This window comes from Melanotaenia boesemani, chromosome 19 (genome assembly GCF_017639745.1).
Source record: "Melanotaenia boesemani isolate fMelBoe1 chromosome 19, fMelBoe1.pri, whole genome shotgun sequence".
Taxonomy (NCBI): Eukaryota; Metazoa; Chordata; class Actinopteri; order Atheriniformes; family Melanotaeniidae; genus Melanotaenia; species Melanotaenia boesemani.
This window is the reverse complement of record NC_055700.1, coordinates 2,215,269-2,224,976: the sequence shown is the minus strand read 5'-3', so window position 1 is coordinate 2,224,976 and position 9,708 is coordinate 2,215,269.

Sequence of the window (9,708 nt, the reverse complement as noted above, 5' to 3'; positions counted from 1 at the left end):
TAATTTCAGGTCCAGTCGTTTTGCCTCCCGTCAGCTTTTCCCCATGATGGTCGCATCCGAGACTCTGTACTGAAGTTGACACCCAACAAACCACCACTGGTCTTTATTTTATTTCTATTCTTTAATCAATTTGTTTATTTTTTAGTATTTTCCTTTTATTTGTGTATTTATTTTACATTATTTATTTATTATCTCTTGTTTATTTAAATATTTAATTTAGCTTATTTTATTCCAGTATTTTTCTTCTTTTTTTTCCTTATTTTTCTTTGCATTTATTTTGCTTTTATATAATAAATTCAGACGTTAATGATCTAAATACTTGGTTGAACAAAAACAGTCCATATTACATGCAGAGCAAGACAATCATAATATTTTTTCAGTTAAGACCAAAAACCTCAGAACTGAGAGGAACTCAGATGTTTAATGAATCATCTGAACCAATGCAAATACTACAGAGGAAAACAAGAAGTTTGATGATGCATCAGTTAAAAGAAACTATTTTAAACCATGAAATTAAGCAAACATGTGGAGCAACTGGACCAGTCACCAGTGATGGAAGCTGCATTCATGGACCTCTTTTAATCCTGCAGAAATGTTTGCATCTGCAGACATTTTTCGTTTTCATTCTGACATCCATCAGACTTGAGGACTGGATGTCTGCAGCTGTTTTTCCTTTTTGTGTCACGAGAATAAATCCAGGAGCAAGTGGATCAAAGTAGAAGTAAAGTTGAGGCAAATGACCAGGATGGTCCAGAGCTCAGCTTCAGACTGAGGAGAGATAAAACAAACTAAATGAACAGCATGAGCACATGTATTGGATATTGAACATGCCACGAACCCATAAAACGACCTCTGATCAAATAAAGATGGAAAACTATCAGTTTTACACATTAACAGCAGGATCACTGGAAACCATTTACACAATAAATCATCATCATTTCAGTATCTGAAACATGATTAACACAGAAAACTTTGATCTGGAGGGTTACGAGTTTCTACATATGGATCGACAAAATAAAGGTGGAGGTGGCGCCGCAATATATGTGGATAATTCACTGACTTCTCACCAGCGACATCAGTGACCATCTGCCAGGTTTTACTGGATAACCTAGAAATAAGAATCATTAACAGCATTCAAAAAGGATTTAATGGCACAAATTACCTTTTGGTAATTACAGAACTAACCTGCAGTTACAGCTGGATGGAGTTACTATTGAAAGAGTAAAAGATTTTTATAGGTGCAGAAAGATGAAAAAATCTGTTGGAAATCATAAATTAAACATGTACAAACCAAAATTCTGAGATGCATCGCAGTATTAAATAAAGCGAAACAGGCACTGAGTCATGAATCACTCTGCATACGAGACTGTTCTTTAGTTCCTTCGTGTCTCATTACTGAGCTGAGTCTGCGGTAAAAACCACATCAGTACATCCACCACGCTGCAAAAGAAAGCATGCAGATCATTCATGAGCCACAGAGATCATACAAACTTATTTTTCTTACAGCTGAGACTCAGAAAATTCAGACATATTGTGGAATTTCAGACCTGCACAAATCCTATTTAAAATAAAAATCTCCTACCAGAAAACACAGGAAGGTAAACGGGGTTAAATGTGACTTCAGAACACTTCAGGTACACAAGCAAAACTTTTTATTTCAGTTTGTGGCTTAAATGGTGGAAAGTTTGGAGGGAACGCTCGGGGAATGTCCACATATAAACCAGTTTTAAAAAAGTATAAAGAAATTATTTTTACAAGGAACAGAAATGAAGACGGAGTTTGATGATCACTCTTTATTAGGCCCGAGCACCGAAGGCGGTGCGAAGGCCTATTGTAATTGCTCCGTTTCTTCCTTATTAGGCCCGAGCACCGAAGGCGGTGCGAAGGCCTGTTGTAATTGCTCCGTTTCTTCCTTATTAGGCCCGAGCACCGAAGGCGGTGCGAAGGCCTGTTGTAATTGCTCCGTTTTTTCCTTATTAGGCCCGAGCACCGACGGCGGTGCGAAGGCCTGTTGTAATTGCTCCGTTTTTTCCTTATTAGGCCCGAGCACCGACGGCGGTGCGAAGGCCTGTTGTAATTGCTCCGTTTTTTCCTTATTAGGCCCGAGCACCGAAGGCGGTGCGAAGGCCTATTGTAATTGCTCCGTTTCTTCCTTATTAGGCCCGAGCACCGAAGGCGGTGCGAAGGCCTATTGTAATTGCTCCGTTTCTTCCTTATTCTTCTTCTTCTTGTCAAAAGTAAATTGCATTTTAGGGGACCTGAACATGCGCGAAAACGCGCCTAATTTTGCGTACCCCCCCAAGGGAATGTGTAAATTTACGTATTTTGTGGTGCTCGGGACTGTTCGGGCAAAATTGAATGAGAGCGCCACCTATTTATGATGCCCCGCCACTGCACGTCATCAATCTTTATGAAAATCGCTACATGTATTCCAAATGTTTGGGCAAACAAAAAATCCTCTTGGAGTAACAGCCTAAAACCAACAGGAAGTCGGCCATTTTGGGTCAAAGTCGCCATTTTGGCGTTTTACTGACATTTTCAAAATCTATCTCCTCCTAGAGATTTCATTGTACCGCTACCAAAATAGCTCAGGATGTTCAGAAGGCATGTGTCTTTAAAAGTTATTGAAAGTTTTCTAATAGGAGAAAGGGCATGGAGGGGGCGGGGCCTCAAAGTTTGACATCTCGCCGTGAAGAACGAAAGTGATATAACTTCCACATAAAACAATGTATCTGAACCAAAATGGCCATGTATGATGCCATTCCCATCCTGAACACATCTACATGTCAATATTTGGGTTATGAATTGGCCACGCCCCCTGGCGACAGTAAGTCATGGTTTTTACTTGGAGACCCTCTTATCTGACGTTTTGAACACAACCAGGTCCAAACTGGGTCAGACAGCAGAAAACAAGTTGGTGATGATAACCAGTGAAAACTGTTGCTCTATGCTGCAGGGCGAGACCGTGGCGCCATGGCGAACTTTGATAAGACGCCATGACATCATAAATCACTATAAATCCCTCAATTCTGATCCAATCCCCATCAGACTTGCAGGGATTAATCAGGGTCCGGCCCTGAACAGATTCATATCACCAATTCCGGTCTAGCCCTAAGCCCCGCCCACTTCCAACAGGAAGTGCTTTTTTTCAGACGCAGGGGTCCATCTCCTCAGGAATAAAACGTGCACACTTGAAAGTACTTCACAACAGGTCAAACCCTTTCATGATACCACAATAAAAATCTCAAGCTCCTTCGCCAAACGTAACCATGGCGAATAGCGGTCCGACGCCATCAAACAGGAAGTACTTGTAACTGACCCATTGTACTGCTGATCTACACCAAACCTGGCAGGGAGGAGCGCGGACCAGCCGAGAACTCAGCCACATTGACATATGTTGGAAAAATTGCAATATGGCTCTATAGCGCCACCTACAAATATTTAATTGATCATATCTGCCCACTACATTGACTGATATGGCTGAAATCCAGTATATTGATAGAACTTGGAAGGATGTACAAAAAAGCCTCTTGGACCTATATGATAACTTCAACAGGAAGTCAGCCATTTTGAAAAAAGTGTCATTTTTGGGGTCATTTTTGCATGTTTCTTTGCCTTGCATTTGAACGAACTCCTCCTACAGATTTTATCGTATTTACCTCAAACTCAGTCTGAACACTCCAGAGGCATGCGTGGTCAAAAGTTATTGAAAATTTTCTAATAGGAGGTGGCGTTCAGCGGCGGCGCCTCATCAAGTTTTGATGTTTCGCCAACAAGCACGGAATCTATTATTTCTGCAATACAACACTCATTCTGTACCAAACTGCATATATTTCTCTTCACTTCCATGCCGACCACATCTACAAGTCCTGATGTTGTCATCTGGACATTGCTCAACGCTGCATGGCGAGACCGTGGCGCCATGACAAGGTTGGATAAAACGCCATGACATCATTATTGAGTATAAATCCCTCAATTTTCATCCAATCAGCATCACACTTGCACTGATTAATCAGAGTCTGCTTCTTAACAGATATATGTAATTACTTCTGGTCTTGGCCTAAGCCCCGCCCACTTGAAACAGGAAGTGCCTTTTTCCTGCAGCAGGGTCCCTCTCGTCAGGGATTAACCTCACACACTCTACAGTGCTTCAGATCAGGTCAAACCCTTTCATGATATAAGAGAAAAAAAAACTCAAGTTCCTTCCTCAAGCAAAACATGGCAAATGGCGTCCACCGCCATGAAACAGGAAGTACTTGTAACTGACCCAATGTACTCCTGATCTCGACCAAACTTGGCAGGGAGGACAGTGGTCAGGCCTGGAACTGATTCAAATACACATATGCTGGTAATATGGCTCTATAGCGCCCCCTATCAATATTTAGTCTATCAGCTCCACCCACTGCTTTGAACGACATAGTAAAATGTGGCATATTTATATAACATGCCAGGACAAATAAAAAAGCCACTTCATGTCCTGATGTTCTCAACACCATAGCCCTGGGAAAAGGAAGTCCCACCATTTTAACCCTTTATCCTCTGTATAACTAATTCTAACTCATTAATATCATCCTTCATGAACTCATGGTTGAAAATATGACTGACTTCTTACAGCATCATGATTAAAATGGCTTCCTGTGATGGTTTAAATCATTCGCCATTATACAGGAAGTGGCACTAACCCTGCTGTCAGTTGACCAATTGAGCTAATATTTTCCTGTTCTCAACAGAGTTCCAACCTGAACATGGTTCTACATTAAAACAACTTTACCACCAACTACTGGCCACGTGGAATTTTCCTCTTGATGAAATCATGCTCCAGTTTGTGGGAATTCAACACAGTTTGTAAGAAACAAAGTGATGAATGCTTCAGATGTCATGACTGGACAGGCTGAGTTGCAAGTTGATCCTCTCATGCCGAAAATCACCTCTTGATGGAGATAAACTCTGCAAGAATGGGTATATGGCTGTGGGCAAGAGAGGCTGTGTTGCTGGAGGGAGGCTCTTGGCCGATGGGGCGGTGCAATAGGCCGAAGCGGCGCCAGAGGTGCGAGGGCCTCCAACGCTGCTTGCAGCTTTAATTCTTCTTCTTCTTCTTCTTCTTCTTCTTAAACATTGGAGGCATTTTTGGGGACCTGAACATGCACGAAAACGCGCCTATTTTTGTGTACCCCCCCAAAGGAATGTGAAAAATTTGATATTTTGGGGTGCTTGGGACTGTTCGGGCAAAATTGAATGAGAGCGCCACCTATTTACGATGCCCCGCCACTGCACGTCATCAATCTTTATGAAAATTGCTACAAATATTCTAAATGTTCGGGCGAACAAAAAATCCTCTTGGAGCAACAGCCTAAAACCAACAGGAAGTCGGCCATTTTGGGTCAAAGTCGCCATTTTGGCGTTTTACTGACATTTTCAAAATCTATCTCCTCCTAGAGATTTTATCGTACCGCTACCAAAATAGCTCAGGATGTCCAGAAGGCATGTGTCTTTAAAAGTTATTGAAAGTTTTCTAATAGGAGAAAGGGCATGGAGGGGGTGGGGCCTCAAATTTTGATGTGTCGCCGTGAAGAACGAAAGTGATATAGCTTCCACATAAAACAATGTATCTGAACCAAAATGGCCATGTATGATGCCAGTCCCATCCTGAACAAATCTACATATCAATATTTGGGTTATGAATTGGCCACGCCTCCTGGCGACAGTAAGTCATGGTTTTTACTTGGAGACCCTCTTATCTGACGTTTTGAACACAACCAGGTCCAAACTGGGTCAGACAGCAGAAAACAAGTTGGTGATGATAACCAGTGAAAACTGTTGCTCTATGCTGCAGGGCGAGACCGTGGCGCCATGGCGAACTTTGATAAGACGCCATGACATCATAAATCACTATAAATCCCTCAATTCTGATCCAATCCCCATCAGACTTGCAGGGATTAATCAGGGTCCGGCCCTGAACAGATTCATATCACCAATTCCGGTCTAGCCCTAAGCCCCGCCCACTTCCAACAGGAAGTGCTTTTTTTCAGACGCAGGGGTCCATCTCCTCAGGAATAAAACGTGCACACTTGAAAGTACTTCACAACAGGTCAAACCCTTTCATGATACCACAATAAAAATCTCAAGCTCCTTCGCCAAACGTAACCATGGCGAATAGCGGTCCGACGCCATCAAACAGGAAGTACTTGTAACTGACCCATTGTACTGCTGATCTACACCAAACCTGGCAGGGAGGAGCGCGGACCAGCCGAGAACTCAGCCACATTGACATATGTTTGAAAAATTGCAATATGGCTCTATAGCGCCACCTACAAATATTTAATTGATCATATCTGCCCACTACATTGACTGATATGGCTGAAATCCAGTATATTGATAGAACTTGGAAGGATGTACAAAAAAGCCTCTTGGACCTATATGATAACTTCAACAGGAAGTCAGCCATTTTGAAAAAAGTGTCATTTTTGGGGTCATTTTTGCATGTTTCTTTGCCTTGCATTTGAACGAACTCCTCCTACAGATTTTATCGTATTTACCTCAAACTCAGTCTGAACACTCCAGAGGCATGCGTGGTCAAAAGTTATTGAAAATTTTCTAATAGGAGGTGGCGTTCAGCGGCGGCGCCTCATCAAGTTTTGATGTTTCGCCAACAAGCACGGAATCTATTATTTCTGCAATACAACACTCATTCTGTATCAAACTGCATATATTTCTCTTCACTTCCATGCCGACCACATCTACAAGTCCCGATGTTGTCATCTGGACATTGCTCAGCGCTGCATGGCGAGACCGTGGCGCCATGACAAGGTTGGATAAAACGCCATGACATCATTATTGCGTTTAAATCCCTCAATTTTCATCCAATCAGCATCACACTTGCACTGATTAATCAGAGTCTGCTTCTTAACAGATATATGTAATTACTTCTGGTCTTGGCCTAAGCCCCGCCCACTTGAAACAGGAAGTGCCTTTTTCCTGCAGCAGGGTCCCTCTCGTCAGGGATTAACCTCACACACTCTACAGTGCTTCAGATCAGGTCAAACCCTTTCATGATATAAGAGAAAAAAAACCTCAAGTTCCTTCCTCAAGCAAAACATGGCAAATGGCGTCCACCGCCATGAAACAGGAAGTACTTGTAACTGACCCAATGTACTCCTGATCTCCACCAAACCTGGCAGGGAGGACAGTGGTCAGGCCTGGAACTGATTCAAATACACATATGCTGGTAATATGGCTCTATAGCGCCCCCTATCAATATTTAGTCTATCAGCTCCACCCACTGCTTTGAACGACATAGTAAAATGTGGCATATTTATATAACATGCCAGGACAAACAAAAAAGCCACTTCATGTCCTGATGTTCTCAACACCATAGCCCTGGGAAAAGGAAGTCCCACCATTTTAACCCTTTATCCTCTGTATAACTAATTCTAACTCATTAATATCATCCTTCATGAACTCATGGTTGAAAATATGACTGACTTCTTACAGCATCATGATTAAAATGGCTTCCTGTGATGGTTTAAATCATTCGCCATTATTAAGGAAGTGGCACTAACCCTGCTGTCAGTTGACCAATTGAGCTAATATTTTCCTGTTCTCATTAGAGTTCCAATCTGAACATGGTCGTACATTAAAACAACTTTACCACCACCTAGTGGCCACGTGGAATTTTCCTCTTGATGAAATCATGCTCCAGATTGTGGGAATTCAACACAGTTTGTAAGAAACAAGGTCATGAAATGCTTCAGATGTCATCACTGGACAGGCTGACGTGCAAGTTGATCTTCTGATGAGGAAAATCACCTCTTGATGGAGATAAACTCTGGAAGAATGGGTATATGGCTGTGGGCAAGAGAGGCTGTGTTGCTGGAGGGAGGCTCTTGGCCGATGGGGCGGTGCAATAGGCCGAAGCGGCGCCAGAGGTGCGAGGGCCTCCAACGCTGCTTGCAGCTTTAATTCTTCTTCTTCTTCTTCTTCTTCTTATTATTCTTCTTCTTAAACATTGGAGGCATTTTTGGGGACCTGAACATGCATGAAAACGCGCCTATTTTTGTGTACCCCCCCAAAGGAATGTGAAAAATTTGATATTTTGGGGTGCTCGGGACTGTTCGGGCCAAATTGAATGAGAGCGCCACCTATTTATTATGCCCCGCCACTGCACGTCATCAATCTTTATGAAAATCGCTAGATATATTCTAAATGTTTGGGCAAACAAAAACGCCTCTTGGAGCAACAGCCTAAAACCAACAGGAAGTCGGCCATTTTGGGTCAAAGTCGCCATTTTGGCATTTTACTGACATTTTCAAAATCTATCTCCTCCCAGAGATTTCATCATACCACTACCAAAATAGCTCAGGATGTCCAGAAGGCATGTGTCTTTAAAAGTTATTGAAAGTTTTCTAATAGGAGAAAGGGCATGGAGGGGGTGGGGCCTCAAAATTTGATGTCTCGCCGTGAAGAACGAAAGTGATATAACTTCCACGTAAAACAATATATTTGAACCAAAATTGCCATGTATGATGCCAGTCCCATCCTGAACACCTCTACATGTCAATATTTGGGTTATGAATTGGCCACGCCCCCTGGCGACAGGAAGTCATTGTTTTTACTTGGAGACCCACTTATCTGACGTTTTCGAGACAACCAGGTCCAAACTGGGTCAGACAGCAGAAAACAAGTTGGTGATGATATCCAGTGAAAACTGTTGCTCTACGCTGCAGGGCGAGACCGTGGTGTCATGGCGATCTTCGATAAGACGCCATGACATCATAAATCACTATAAATCCCTCAATTCTGATCCAATCCCCATCAGACTTGCAGGGATTAATCAGGATCCGGCCCTAAACAGATCCATATGACCAATTCCAGACTAGCCCTAAGCCCCGCCCACTTCCAACAGGAAGTGGTTTTTTTCAGACGCTGGGGTCCATCTCCTCAGGAATGACACTTACACACTTGAAAGTACTTCAGAACAGGTCAAACCCTTTCATGATACCCCAATAAAAATCTCAAGTTCCTTTGCCAAACGTAACCTTGGCGAATAGTGGTCCGACGCCATCAAACAGGAAGTACTTGTAACTGACCCATTGTAACGTTGATCTCCACCAAACTCGGCAGAGAGGACCGCGGTCAGGTCGGGAACTCTGCCTTATTGACATATGCTGGAAAAATTGTAATACGGCTCTATAGCGCCCCCTAAAAATATTTAATTGATCATGTCTGCCCACTACATTGACCAATATGGCTGAAATCCAGTATATTGATAGAACATGGAAGGATGTACAAAAAAGCCTCTTGGACCTATATGATAACTTCAACAGGAAGTCGGCCATTTTGAAAAAATTGTCATTTTTGGGGTCATTTTTGCATGTTTCTTTGCCTTGCATTTGAACGAACTCCTCCTACAGATTTTATTGTATTTACCTCAAACTCAGTCTGAACACTCCAGAGGCATGCGTAGTCAAAAGTTATTGAAAATTTTCTAATAGGAGGTGGCGTTCGGCGGCGGCGCCTCATCAAGTTTTGATGTTTCGCCATGAAGCACGGAATCCATTATTTCTGAAATACAACACTCATTTTGTACCAAACTGCACATGTTTCACTTCAGTTCCATGCCAACCACATCTACATGTCCAGATGATGTCATCTGGACATTGCTCAACGCTGCATGGCGAGACCGTGGCGCCATGACAAAGTTGGATAAGA